Raw genomic sequence first — 16,085 nt, forward strand, 5'->3', positions numbered from 1 at the left:
TAGGAGACTAGTAAATATAGCCTTTGTGACTCAGGCCACTCCAGATATTAGGAAAAAGCTTCAGAAGATAGAAGGATTTGAAAGAGAAAATATTCAATAGAAGCAAGCTATTAGAGATAGCCCAGAAGGTGTACGTCAATAGGGATGATCCGGAGGTTGGCAGGGAGAAAGAAGTTGCCAAAATCCTGATTGCTGCCCAGAAACTTCCTCCCAAGGGGGAAGGGGAACAGCAAAAGGGCCAGGGATGGCGAATAGCCAAAGATCAATGTGCCTATTGTAAGGAGAAAGGGCACTAGAAGAGAGAGTGTCCAAGGTTGAAGGCCGACAGCCAAGGGCCAAAACAGGGCCCAGAGGCCAAACCTTAGATTGACAGGGCCAGGGCTCCATTCCCGTCGGCTCCCAGGAGCCCATGGTCACCTTGACAGTCAAAGGAAAGCCAATAGACTTTCTTTTTTTTTTTTTTTTTAATAATTTTATTTTTTTAATGGGGTGACATCAATAAATCAGGATACATATATTCAAAGATAACAAGTCCAGGTTATCTTGTCGTTCAATTATGTTGCATACCCACCACCCAAAGTCAGATTGTCCTCTGTCACCTTCTATCTTGTTTTCTTTGTGCCCCTCCCCACCCCCTTTCCCTCTCCCATTCCCCCCTCCCCCTCCCCCCCCCCCCCCCGTAACCACCATACTCTTATCAATGTCTCTTAGTTTCACTATTATGTCCCACCTACGTATGGAATAATATAGTTCCTGGTTTTTTCTGATTTACTTATTTCGCTTCGTATCATGTTATCAAGATCCCACCATTTTGCTGTAAATTATCCGATGTCATCATTTCTTATGGCTGAGTAGTATTCCATAGTGTATATGTGCCACATCTTCTTTATCCAGTCATCTATTGATGGGCTTTTTGGTTGTTTCCATGTCCTGGCCACTGTGAACAATGCTGCAATAAACATGGGGCTGCATATGTCTTTACGTATCAATGTTTCTGAGTTTTTGGGATATATACCCAGTAGAGGGATTGCTGGGTCATAAGGTAGTTCTATTTTCAGTTTTTTGAGGAACCACCATATTTTCTTCCATAATGGTTGTACTACTTTACATTCCCACCAACAGTGTATGAGGGTTCCCTTTTCTCCACAGCCTCTCCAAAATTTGCTATTATCTGTCTTGCTAATAACAGCTAATCGAACAGGTGTGAGGTGGTATCTCATTGCAGTTTTGATTTGCATTTCTCTAATAGCTAAAGAAGATGAGCATCTTTTCATATATCTGTTGGCCATTTGTATTTCTTCCTGGGAGAAGTGTCTATTCATATCCTCTTCCCATTTTTTTTATTGGATTGTTTGTTTGTTTGTTGTTGAGTTTTATGAGTTCTTTGTATATTTTGGATATTAGGCCCTTATCTGAGCTGTTGTTTGAAAATATCATTTCCCATTTAGTTGGCTTTCTGTTTATTTTGTTATCAGTTTCTCTTGCTGAGCAAAAACTTCTTAGTCTGATGTAGTCCCATTCATTAATTTTTGCCTTCACTTCTCTTGCCAAGCCAATAGACTTTCTAGTCGACATGGGAACCACCTACTCAGTCCTAAAGCAACCACAAGGGCAAATTCAGAAGGCAACTACCAAAATAGTAGGGGCAATGGGCAAAGCAGAAGCCTATCCATGGGCTACCGCAAGAATTACTAACTTAGGCCGAGGCACCATTACCCACTCCTTCCTAGTCATTCCAGACTGCCCTTACCCACTACTTGGAAGCGACTTATTGCAGAAACTTCAGGCCACCATTACCTTCCGATGGGAGGAGAGCCCTACGAGGGACAAGGAGGTGGAGGTCAGCTTGGAGATAACTGTCCCACTGTCTGAAGAATACTTACTTGCCACTATCCAAGGAGGTAAGGAGGAAGGAGCAGGAGTTCGGGATGCCCTGCGTGCCAGGGTACCTGAAGTTTGGGCAGTGGGTTTGGCAACCCACCAACCGCCTGTCCTAATACAGCTGTTGAGCACTGCCACCCCTGTTAGGGTCAGACAATACCCGGTCCTGGCCCGAGCCAGACAGGGCATTGCACGGCACTTGCAGCACCTGCTGAAAGCAGGCATACTCTGAGAATGCCAATCAGCCTGGAACACCCCGTTACTCCCTGTCCAAAAGCGAGGACCCATGACTACCGCCCGGTGCAGGACCTGCAGGAGGTAAATGCATGGGTAGAGACTATCCATCCCACAGTGCCCAACCCGTATACCTTACTGAGTTCATTGCCCCCAACCCATACCTATTATTCGGTCCTAGATTTGAAGGATGCCTTCTTTTGTATTCCCCTGGCGCCTCAGAGCCAAGAGATCTTTGCCTTTGAATGGAATGACCCAGAAAATGGACTGGTGGGGCAGTTCACTTGGACCAGACTACCACAAGGGTTTAAGAATTCCCCCACCATTTTTAATGAGGCCCTCAGTAAAGCTCTGCAGGCTTTCTGCTCCTCTCATCCGTCGATTGTACTGCTCCAGTATGTGGATGACATCCTCATAGCTGCCAAGGATGAAGGAGAGTGTGAGGAAGCTACCTCAGACCTGGTACAAGATCTCAGGCAAATGGGGTATCGAGTCTCCGCCAAGAAGGCCCAGATTGTGACACAAACTGTAAGTTATTTGAGGTATAACTTGCAGGGAGGGCAAAGGACATTGTCCAGCCAGCAAATCCAGACAGTCTTGCAGATCCCCAAGCCTACCAGCAAGAGGCAGGTGCGAGAATTCCTGGGTGCAGTAGGATACTGCCAACTGTGGATATTGGGCTTTGCAGAACTAGCTAGACCCCTACATGAACTAACCAGGGGAAAGGAAGAGCAATTCATATGAACAGATAAGGAAAAGCAAGCGTTCCAAGCGTTTAAGGAGGCCCTAGTGACTGCCCCAGCTTTGGCCCTGCCGGATATGGCCAAACCCTTTCAGCTATTTATAGCAGAAAAGGGAGGGGTAGCTCTAGGGGTACTGAGTCAGGAGCTTGGGCCGTGGAAGAGGCCCATCATCTGTCTGTCCACTGCACACTCATGTGGATGGGTGATGAACTTAAAAAGATGAGTGCGCTCACAAAATTCTCCAAAGCGCGCTTTGAATGACTGCAGGAGATTAGATGTGAAGCCCTCTAGCTGCTGGAGATCAAGATGTTGAGCAGGGTCACCTGCTGTGCATGCATTTTTTTTTTTTTTTTTTGTATTTTTCTGAAGCTGGAAATGGGGAGAGACAGTCAGATAGACTCCCGCATGCACCCGACTGGGATCCACCCAGCACGCCCACCAGGGGGCGACACTCTGCCCACCAGGGGGCGATGCTCTGCCCCTCTGGAGCGTCGCTCTGTTGCGACCAGAGCCACTCCAGCGCGTGAGGCAGAGGCCAAGGAGCCATCCCCAGTGCCCGGGCCATCTTTGCTCCAATGGAGCCTCGCTGTGGGAGGGGAAGAGAGAGACAGAGAGGAAGGAGAGGGGGAGGGGTGGAGAAGCAGATGGGCGCTTCTTCTGTGTGCCCTGGCCGGGAATCGAACCCGGGACTTCTGCACGCCAGGCCGACGCTCTACCACTGAGCAAACCGGCCAGGGCCTGTGCATGCATCTTTAAACTCTCCCAGTTTTTCAAAGTATAGTAAACGATCTGTTTTAATGTCTGCGATGAAGAGTTCCAGCTTGTTTTCAAATGCAAACACTGCTAGTTGAAGGGATAAGACTGTATTTTTAACGCCTTGCATTTTCACATTGAGCTGGTTCAGATGTTCAGTCATGTCCACAAGATAGTAGAACTTCAGGAGTCACTCAGTGTTAGCTAACTCAGGATGCTCGACGTTTTTCATTTCAAAAAAAGTCCGGGATTTCGCTCAGACAAGCCATGAAATGGCTGAGCACCTTCTCTCTTGACAACCAACGCACATTGCTATGCAGAAGCAGACCAGGATAATTATTCCCAACTTTATTCAGCAGTGTTTTAAACTGGCGATCATTTAAAGCTCAGGCAACAATAAAGTTGACCAGCCAAATGACCAGCGATATCACCTCACCAAGCTGCTCGCCACACATCTGAGCACAAAGTGCCTCCTGATGTAGGATGCAGTGAAAACTTAGGATGGGTCTCTTTTCATGTTCATGAAGAAGCGCTACGAATCCTGTTTTTCCCCACCATGCACGGAGCACCATCAGTACACACTGAAATAAGTTTATCCATCAGTGGATTTTTTTCTTTAGCTAACTCAGTGAAAGACTTGAATAAATCCTCCCCTCTTGTTGTCTCTTTGAAACATCTAGACTTTCCTCACGTAGTGAGTCACCAACAGCATACCTTGCAATCACGCTGAACTGGAATAAATGATTTATGTCTATTGACTCATCCTAAGCAAGAGAAAAGAATGGTGTTGCATTTATGTTCTTCACTTGTGTTGCCTCAATTTGATTTGCCATCATGATGGTACGATCATGAACAGTCCTTGCTGACAGCGGCATGTCTTTTATTCATTTGATTATCTTGTCTTTATCTGAAAAGTCGTCAAAAAGTTCAATGACAACATCAAGAATGAATGTTTTGGTATACTCCCCATCTGTGAATGGCTTTCTGTTTCTCACAATTGCTAAAGCACCAGCAAAGCTAGCTGAATTTAGTCACCATGTTGGGTCCAAACATGGAGTTGCTGCTGACTAGCTTGCACTCTGAATAGTAGCGCTTGACATGCTTTCTTCCTGCTGTCCCCTGCTGGATATTTCGATGTAAATGTAGTATGGCGTGTGTCAAAGTGCCGCTTTATATTTGACTGTTTCATCATGCAATTTTATCATTGCATATTAGACATGTTAGATTCAGGGAGTACTGATATGCTGGGGCTGCCAAGAGTGTAACTATTGAAGGAACAGGGAGTGCTGTTATGGCCCCTGTGGGGCTGAGAACAAAGAAGGTCAGAGACCCTTATCAGAAGTTTATGTTTGAAATTCGCCACTAAGCTAAAACCGGCCCTTGTTGCTATGCTGCGTGCGACCTCCCTAGCCAATAGCTAAACTGCCACATCTGCTTCTGTATTATGCTTACTCACTTAGGTTATATAAGGACCTGACTGTAAGTGCCAGGCGCGGCTTCCGTTTGCAACTCCTTGTGAGCACGGTGTCTCCGGACATCTTGGGAGTTCGCCCCTGCGCAGGTTAAATTGGCCAATAAAGTAACATCTAAACTCCTGAAAGTCTCCAACGTTTGTTCTCGTACCCGGTGGATGCAACAAGACACACTGCAGAACCTGCTCTTTCCTCAAAGGCGAATTCCTCTATCCATTCCTGCTGAAAAGTATAATACTCCTCATCTTTTTTTTTTTAAGCTGTCTTCTTTGTCTAAAGGGTTTCTGCAATTAGCTAGCTGACTACTTGATTAAAAGGAGGGAAGTTTACTTCCTGAACTCACAATGACCCATATACATTACGCATTATCCAATAAAAATTTGGTGTTGTGTCAGAGGACAGCTGTATTTGGCTCCAGATACCTGCAACCATGAACATGAGTGGTAGGAAATGAATGGATTGTAATACATGGAAATGTTTTATATTTTTAACGTTATTATTTTTTTTTATTAAAGATTTGTCTGTAAGCCAGATGCAGCCATCAAAAGAGCCACATCTGGCTCATGAGCCATAGGTTCCTAACCCTTGTCCTACACTGTCCCAAGGAGTAGCACATGGCAATGGCAGTCAGCATTTCCATCTCTGCTCTGGAAAGCATGATGGCCCCACCCCTATGTCCCAAAATCACAGACCTACAAGCGGTGTAGTAGGTACTCTTTGCTGCTGGGCTGTCATCTTCTGGAGACTGTGGATTGCAACTCCAGCCTGATTCTCTTCATCCTCCAAAAAGGAACTGAAAACACTAGCTCCCACCGACAGGCTCGAGCCCCAGGCCGATGCCGCCTTCTGCTCTGCGGGCCTTGCAATTCCAGCTCCGGCCTCAGCCTTGGCCTCCCGCCGCTGCTGGCTCTCCACAATGTCCAGGGCAATCTGCAACTCACGAACCTGTGATTCCTTCTCCAGCGGCTGCTCCATTTTCAGGATCGGCATCTCTTTCTCCCACGTTTGCTCCAGCTCCTTCCACTGCTCGGTTTGCAGGTCCCAGGCAGCCTTTTCCACAGAGCTCTTGGTTTCCTCACGCATGGCTGTAAAAGTCAGTCAGCCTACAGCCCCCAAAAGAACAGCCATGGAGAATCATAACAGCAGCCAGTCCTCTACTCTACCGCTCAAAGGTAGTAGTGGCTCCATACCAATCTGTATCGAATCCTGCCACAGACTATGCCAAATGTAAAGCCAGTAGCCATGGCCACCATCACAGCCGCCTGGCCCATGCAGGTTCACATTTGATTTGGACAGATGGTAATGAAACAACGGAGCCAAGAACTGGTGGGCCATTAGCTTAATCCTAGCTTGCACCCAGCAGATGAGAAATACACACAGTGGGAAAACACTTCCCTTTCCATTCAAGGCTCCCAAAGCCACTGACTTATCTGAGTTTTTTATAATCAAAGTTTTCTACCTCACCAGCCTTATTCACCTCTGTTTCCCATCTCCTTCTTTCTGCACAAACTCCGCACAAACCAGCTTCTCCCTCAGCACTCCACCATCTTGGCTGCTTCTCCTCTCCTCCATGTGGCCCTTCTCCGCTCTTTTCCAGCATGGGCTCCTCTGCCCCATTTTATAGTATAGAAATCAAAACCTTTAATCCAATATACAAACAAGGAAGTCTCTGATACAAAGTCACTTAGAGTGGGAAAAGCTTAGTTTTAAAACTAAGCCTTAGGCTATAACGACCCTGCCTGCTTACAGCCTGTCCCCCACACCCAATGCAAACTATAAGCGAGCAAACCTATATATCATATTTACAAACTTATTTGAACAACACTAATTTACTTCTATATATCTTCCATGTTTCTATATTTCTATATATTTAGTTACTATAATATTATATTACTGTAACAACTTTATTATGCAATGCTACAAAGATTTTTACCTCTGAGTAGGAAAAATGATAAAAATCCGTATTCCTCCCACCCTCCTGAACAGGAATTACCTGTCACTTCTGCAAATTCTAGAGATGGAGAAAACATACCAAAGGGGTGGACACTACCAGTGAAGGCTTTAGGAGTGGATAGCCCTCAGAGATCTGCCTCTAAAATCAGGGGATGAGGGGTCCTGGGTGAAATGCTTTACGGAAAATGGCAGCAGTCAAGTATGAGGGCCTACTAGGTTCAAATGTGGAACCTCTGCATTTTTAGATTGTACAGGGGTCTTCGGGTTACAACACAGTTATGTTTCTATGAAAGAAACATAACCCAAATTTTGGTGTAAGTCAAAACACACCCTAGACTAACACAAATGGAACACCTGCACTTTTAATAGTCCAAAATGATGTAGGTAAGCGTATTGGGGAATGCCAACTACCTCACTCATCCTCCTCGTTTGCTGCATATCCTTCCACTGTGCACAACCAAACAAGTTCGCACACGTAGTCTATAGGTATGATGCTAATGGTGTAAGCCGAACCACTCACATCTCAATTTTTTAAAGTTTTTATGGAGTGAGTGTTATAAACTTGAAATGTAGTATGTTGAGACTGTCAAAACCTGAGGACCCTTTTATCTATCTGTTTCACACGTATGAAGTGGAGAGTGAGAGGTGCATTTCCTTCTGCAAGAAGATGTGGTTGTGATGCAGGTGTGATGATAGAGCTGATCATCTCTGATGATCAATTCAAGTATGAAATAAGAGGAATAGAAACTACTCACTGAGCTGTTCCTATTAGGTGACCCATGACCTTGATTAATGGCCACTAATCTGTAGTTATTGCTTACCAGAAGACTAGTAAGGCCTTTAATGATACCAGGGAAAAAACAATTAGGAAAGTACAGGCTGGATGACCACATGACTTGCAGAGGCCTAGACTTTTGTGTTGCTAATCAGATTGGACTCTATAGTAAGTGTAGTCCATATTGCCTTTATTACATGGGATTTGTTTCTCATTTCCTAGGGAAGCTCAAAACACTTGACACATGAATTATATCTCTTAATTGTTGGGATTCTATCCACCAGCCAGTACACATAGTTTTGAAATTGCTGATTCTTTTCTATAGATTCAATTGCCAGTAAAATATCTTTGCACTTTTTTTTCTTTTTTTTTTCCTCTGTATTCCTCTGAAGCCGGAAACAGGGAGAGACAGTCAGACAGACTCCCGCATGCGCCCGACCGGGATCCACCTGGCATGCCCACCAGGGGGCGACGCTCTGCCCCTCCGGGGTGTCGCTCTTTTGCGACCAGAGCCACTCTAGCGCCTGGGGCAGAGGCCGAGGAACCATCCCCAGCGCCCGGGCCATCTTTGCTCCAGTGGAGCCTTGGCTGCGGGAGGGGAAGAGAGACAGAGAGGAAGGAGAGGGGGAGGGGTGGAGAAGCAGATGGGTGCTTCTCCTGTGTGCCCTGGCCGGGAATCGAACCCGGGACTTCTGCACACCAGTCCGACGCTCTATTTTTTTTTCATTTTTCTGAAGCTGGAAATGGGGAGAGACAATCAGACAGACTCCCGCATGCGCCCAACCGGGATCCACCCGGCACGCCCACCATGGGGCGACGCTCTGCCCACCAGGGGGCGATGCTCTGCCCATCCTGGGCGTCGCCATATTGCGACCAGAGCCACTCTAGCGCCTGGGGCAGAGGCCACAGAGCCATCCCCAGCGCCCGGGCCATCTTTGCTCCAATGGAGCCTTGGCTGCGGGAGGGGAAGAGAGAGACAGAGAGGAAAGTGCGGCGGAGGGGTGGAGAAGCAAATGGGCGCTTCTCCTGTGTGCCCTGGCCGGGAATCGAACCCGGGTCCTCCGCACGCTAGGCCGACGCTCTACCGCTGAGCCAACCGGCCAGGGCCCTCTTTGCACTTTTTATATAGGCATTTTCAATAAACTTTTTGTTGAAAGATCATATACATACATAAATATATACAATGTATGTACTTATAAGAATAAAGTCAATGAATTTTCACCCACATGTATGCATTGTGTCTCCAGATCAAGGAATAGAATGTTACATCACGCTAGAAAGCCCCCTCTTTGATTCCACCAAGTCAGTCCCCACAAAGGTAACTACTACCCTAATTCTAACACCATACGCTAATATTGTCTAGTTTTAAACTTTTCCATTTTAACAGCTGACCAGGTTAAATCTATTCCAATGGACAGAGAGTTTCTTGTTAATATTTTCTACCTCCCGAAATCATAATTTGTGGGAGACAGGCTGCAAACAGTTTCTCACAGTCTAAGAGCTTAACCAAAGGCTAAGCTCTTCCCCACACCCTCTAATTGTTTCTGCTAATTGACTGAGTTGCTAAAGGCAATCTATATTCCCTTCTTCTTACCCTTTGTTTGTAGAGCTGCTGGTTGAGATGTTATGCATGCTGAGGGTTTTTTGTGCTCTTGGGAGAATTCCTGGTATATTTCAGAAATGTGACTTTGTATCAGAGACCTTTTTGTTTTGCAAATGGTTTGCTCTCTGCTCTATAAAATAAAGCTCACTAGGGGTGTAGGGGCCTTTTGGTAGGTTATCAGCCACCAGAATATCTCCATATCCCATTTTTTCTCTCTCTGTGTTTATTTCTTAATCCTGCAACGTTCTTACTCAGGACCTGCACAATTATAAGTCGCACTGGTTTGCGGCAATAATTGTAAAGAATACTATTTATTTTGCTTTTTCCCTATGCCTTGTGAGTTGGACCAGCCTGATATAAAACTGTAGTGGCTTAAAGGCTAAAATGTCTTTCCCACAGATGGGGTCAGTCTCTTTGTTTAATCATTTGGATGCTGAAGAAGGAAGATGTGCTGTGACAATCTCTTTAGTAGCTGGTGCTTTTCACTGTTTATTTGTGGATCAATCTCAAGCCATATTTGTTTGAATTTTTTTTTATGTACTCATAAGCTTGCATGCACATGCACATATACAGAGCTTCCTGTCTTTCCTGCTTCAACTTCTCTTTTTTTCTCTTTCTATCCTCAGTGGACATCCTTTTCTACCCTATGCTACTCTAGCATAAGAACCTTCCTCAACAAATCCTGCTCTCCGGAGCTCCTCAGCTCTGCACACACTACCTTGGACTGATTTTATCATTAATAACACAAAATGCCTGTACAACCTTGGAGGGTCTCTTTTTTTAACTTTGGTTTTGAATGTAAAGAAAGACTATAAGAAATTCAGAACTGGAAAGGGAAAATGAGTAGTGAAACCAACTGTTAGAATGTACTTTTTGATATTAGCCTGAAGTTCAAGCCTGAATTTTTATTGAATGAGGTGTCTGTGTTTCTTTTTCTTTAAAGCTTAGAATTTTTTTTTTTTTAGTTTTTAAGAGTTTATTTGAGCCAAGCTAACAACATATGCTGGGTAGTAAATCTCAAATGCTCCTCAGTGCCTGTGTTTATACAGTTGTTTGCAGAAGCCACAAGCATTTGATTCATTAACTCACTTATTAATTCATTTCTTGAGCCCTATTAGGTGGTAGGCATTGTGGTAGAGGCTGGACTTTCTAAGGGGGAGGTGGGGAAAAAGACTGGGAAGCTCAAATAGAGTATTTATAGATCTGACATTTAGAGTACCAGAAACAGCATGCACATAATAATAGCTCTAAAAGTGTTTTTGGAATGATGATAATAGTATTGTTCAGTTTCTCTATTATAAATCAGTACAAACTCTGAATTGGTTAGGTATAAATGAATCCAGATCATTACTATTCTTTTCTAAACAAACTCAGTGACTTTTATTTAAAATAATGTGATTAAAATCACTCCAGCTTCATTGCCATTAATTACTTCACAATTCAGTGGTACAATTCACAATTACATTTTACTCAATGCCAAACATTTTTCAAACTGGGCTTTCTCCTTTTAATTACAACTAAGCTGATACAAGTGGAATTCAGAGTCATGTAGAACCGCTTACACTTCTGTTAGTATAAACTCACTCAGAGATATAGTTAGATGTCCCATTTTCCCATGGAGGAAGAGTAGGTGACAACTCTTCCTCTATGTATGAATTCTGATGAACTCATTTAAACCCAACACTCAACATGCATAACTGCTAAACACAATGGAGCCCTAAATGGCACATTTGTGGCTTTAAAATGCATCATAACCTATTGTTAATAAGTTACTTCATTAATAATCAACGCTGATCTTAAAAATCTAGGAAGTAGCTTGACTGCTCAAGCTTGGTTAGTTTCTGATAGGTGTTAGCCTCATCAGTTGACAATTGGTACAGATATCTAAAGACTGATTTTTTTTTAACAGGAATCATACATCTGTCAGGTCAGGTCAGGTAAAGAAAGATGGAGATTAAATGGGAAAATATTTTATTAGGTCTTTTGTTTTCAGTGAAAACCAAATCAAGAGCTCATGTCCATGTTTTCATTCAAAATTAAAAGGGTGAATGTACTCAAGCTATTACTGATGAACAAGATTCACTTAATTTTCTTATGTTCATTTGGTAATGAATGTAAGATATCCTCTGTGATGAGGAAGGCTGACTGACACCTGAGGTTTTCATTCATTCAACAAGCATATATTTACTTATTAGATGCTGGCATATTGACATGACAATGACATGATTCTAAATATATGTTGCTCATGTTGGTTTAGCTTCCAATGTTTTACATTACTTGTGTGTTAAACTCTAAAAATTAGTAAACCCATAGTACTAATCAAGTATAAAATTAAAGCAGTGTGTTTACCCAGGACTTTTTTAAAAAAGATTTTATTTATTTATTTATTTATTTATTTATTTATTTATTTATAAAAAGGGGGTGGAGGAGTGGAGTGCATCAACTCCTAGTAGTTACTTCTCATATGTGCCTTGATCAGGCAAGCCCAGGGTTTCAAACCAGCAACCTCAGCATTCCAAGTTGATGTTCTTTCCACTGTGCCACCACAGGTCAGGCTAGTATAGGACTTTGTAATATAGACACTAGACTAGAATAGTGATTTCAGCAGACATGTCTTCCTCTAAATTTACTCATGACCTGTACTGGGTGGACATTTTTTTTCTCTGCTGAGCCTCACTTGAAAGCTGCACAAATTTCTTCTCTCTTTTAATCTGGGTTTTTGTTTGTTTGTTTTGTTGTTTGTTTGTTTTTCAGGAGCTTTCATTCTCCATTCCACAATTGGATGCAGGGGCCCAGGAGGACTCTGAATTCAGATGATTTGGTTGAGGCAATATAAGAAATTTTCACTGATTGCACTACAGCATTCATTAAAATTTTGGCTGCTTAGGTTAGGGACATGATGCCCTTTAAAGCTGACATAATGAGCTCTACCTGGAGGCTCTACCCCAGCTTTAACTTGGCTGCTGATTTTCAGCTGGTGAGAATAAAATGGAATCTGTTCTGGGTAACCCAGAAAGTCTTGTTTAAGTCATGGACCTACACACTGGTTGGCAATCTGCTGAGCAAGGATATCCCTCTTTGATCCTGATTCTGATATCACTTTAGCTGCATAGCTTACATCAGTTGTGTGCTTTAGTGGCCCTTGTCTCCCCCCCCCCCCCCACTCCATCCTCACCAGGATCAAAGATCAGGCACACTCCCCAGCTAGAGTTTTCTCTCCAGCTCATTACTTTTTAAATTAAACCAGTGGTAGCCCTGGCCAGTTGGCTTAGTGGTAGAGCGTCCACCTGGTGAGTGGATGTCCCAGGTTTGATTCCTGCTTAGGGCACACAGGAAAAGTGACCATCTGCTTCTCCACCCCTTCCCCTACCCCTTCTCTCTCTCTCTCTTCCCCTCCTGCAGCCATGGCTCCATTGGTTTGAGCACATTGGCTCTAGAAGCTGAGGCTAGCTCCATGAAGCCTCTGCCTCAGGTGCTAAAAATAACTCTGTTGTGAGCAATAGCCCAAGATGGGCAGATCATTGGCCCCAGATGGGAATTGCCAGGTGGATCCCAGTAGAGACACATGCGGGAGTCTGACTCTCTACTTCCCATCCTCTCATTTGGAAAATAAAAAATAAATTAAACCAGTGGTTTTCAGCCTTTTTATACTTGGGGACTTGTGAAAATAGGAGGATTATTTCAGGGACCACAAAGGCAGAAATAAAAACCGTTATTAGTATTTTAAGCAGTATTTTAAAATTTTATATACTATAAAATGAAAATTCTCTAAAACAACCAGATGAACAATAAAAACATTATTTTTAATAGACTACAACTGAAATTTTTGGAGAGCAATATTTAATTCAAGCAAGGCTAATGTGAATCTGCTGATGCTTCTTTGCAAGAACACTTGATACCCCAGGCTGCAGTTTTATTTCTGAGAGATGAAGTGCCACACTGACTTCCATTTGTTTTCTCAGTCTGGTTTCTATTAGTGATGGGGCCGAGAAAGTCTCCTCATATAAGTAGGTAGTAGAAAATGTGATTTAAAATTTAATAGCTTTGTAACTAAGAGATAGTCTTCTTCCAGTGATATTCAACATTGTAATAATGATTGCGTTTTATGTTTGGGTATCAGAGTGACATCAAAAGATAAATCAATTTTTCTTTTACACAATGAATAAGGGAGCAGGAGTTGATATCTTTCATGAGTGGGTTCTTGATCCAGAGGTTACTTTTATGAGTGTTCTCATTTTCAGGGTAATAGTGGTCAAAGTTTTGAACTAACACTCTTAAATGTTTACTTATCATATTAAATAGGAATTTCTGATTGATATCTGCAGCAATCAAAAAGTCTTGAAAAAGTGGAAACATTTCTACATCTTCTATGAAGCATTCTATGTAGCATCAAATACTATATAAATTTGTCTGAATGCTTTTTGTCTATAGTTAAGGTGACCAATCATCCCCCTTTAGGGAGGACAGTCCTTCTTTTGTAAGTTCCGTCCTCTCTCTAAAAGTGTCCTCCTACATGTCCTCCTTTCTGATATTGGAAGACTAATCTGTAAATGTCCATATTCGATCGATGCAGAGTCGATCCATTGTGTGTGATGTGACATATTTGTATTTGCCATGACGATTCGTCAAGGATCAGTACAGTGCTGAGAGACATGATTATGAGACACATGCGATCCGCACAGGAGACCTTGAGAGAGTGCACAATATACCAAGCATGCAAATTACTCTGTGTACATCTTACTGGAACACGACACAGCACATACAACATTGTAGACTCACGATTATTTCTTTCTCAGTGAATATTCAATCATAGACAGGTAAGCACAATTCACATTTTATTAATTCAATATCTATTTATTAATTTCCAAATATGTATAATTTTATTTACAAGTATTTTCCCGAAATTTGAGTTTTAAAGTGGAAATCTAATCTCAAACCATATCTATTAATAATGCATTTTTATTAAATAGTTGCATAAAACAGATATTTTTTAATTAGAAAATGATACATACACCGGAATAGCAATCCAAATTAGTGGTTTTGTTTGTTATTTAGTTTTGTTAATTTAGCTTCTGGAAAATTCATCTACCATGATGTGATGTTTTCAGTTCTTAATGTGCTTGCATTGTTCATATAACTCTATATTTTATTTTTAATTTAAAATTTCATTTAAGGGATGGAAAATCAAAAAAGAGAAAATGCCATTTCAATGATAAATTGAAAAAGGAATTTCCATTTCTCATATCAAAGAAAGATACCATTGTTTTCTAGAATATTTGCAGCGGAGAATTTTGTATTGCAGTTGGAGGCAGAGCAGAGATAATGAAACACTTGACCACCAACAAACATAAGCAATCATTAGATGCATCAGTTTCCAGTTGTAAAGTAACAGGTTTTTTTAAAAGTTCAAATTATTCTGAAGATGAAAAACAGTTGGCTGCAATGGAGGGAACATTTGCATTTCATACCATAATTTACAAAGTTTTCATAGTATGGATTGTACAATTAAATTATTGAAAAAGTTTCACAATGCAAAATTTTCATGTGCTAGGACAAAATGCGAGGCTATTTTGAAATCAGTATTTAAAAATTACTGTGACAAAACACAGAGGACTTGGAAACTGCAGCATTTGTAAGGATTTTATGTGATGCACCAAATCATAATGAAATTAAATTGTATCCAATAATAGTAAGATATTTTAATGTTACCAAGAGCATTGAAGTAAGAATTTTAAATTTAAATCCATTGAGGGCAAAACTTCTAAATTTTGTCAAACCATCTATACAGAGTAATAAATGAAAACAATCTGAAATCCAAAGTTGTTGCACTAATGGCTGATAATACAAATACAAATTTAGATGGGTGAAGATGCAAAGGGGTGAATAATATGTATATAAAATTACAAGTTACTCCAAAAGAAAATACTAGCAATAGGTTGTAATGTACATATTTTGTCAAATGCAATCAACACAGCATCATGTGCCCTGCCAATTGATGTAGAAGTAATAATAACTACAATTTATTTGCATTTTAGTTGTTTTATTGTTTATTTTGCTACTTTAAAACAATTTTGTGAAGAAGCAAATGTTGAATATAAAAACTTTTAGGATATTCAAAAGTTAGATGGCTTGCTCTAACACCTGCTATACAGTGTGTTCTACAATTATTTAAGCCTCTCCGTTCCATATTTTTTAAGTTTAGACAAATGTCCTAAAATCCTGGAATAGTTTTTCAATAATAAAATATCTGAGATATTAATGTATTTTGTACATAATCAAGCATCTATTTTTCACAAAATGATTCAAAAGATTGAAAGTGAATACAGTTCAGCTACGGAAGTTAGTCTTATTTTGAATGAGTTTATCCTTCAATATAAATCTTGTTTTGAAGAAAAATTTCTTCCTTTAATTATAAAAAAAATTGTCAGACTTAGAGGAGTCAAATCTGAGTATAACAGAAAAGTTTATCAAAGAAGTGCAGAATTTTTACCAAACATGTTTTCAATATATCGAAGGATGGTTTGAAACAAACATCATGGGAAATAACAGTTTTCAATGGTGTTTTTTACTTTATTGCAAGTATATTGGACAGATATTGAACCTTGTCTTGAGTTTTTATCTAAAGAAATGCCAGACATCAAAATAGACAACTGTCTCTTTTAAGAAATTAA

This window comes from Saccopteryx leptura, chromosome 3 (assembly GCF_036850995.1).
Source record: "Saccopteryx leptura isolate mSacLep1 chromosome 3, mSacLep1_pri_phased_curated, whole genome shotgun sequence".
NCBI lineage: Eukaryota > Metazoa > Chordata > Mammalia > Chiroptera > Emballonuridae > Saccopteryx > Saccopteryx leptura.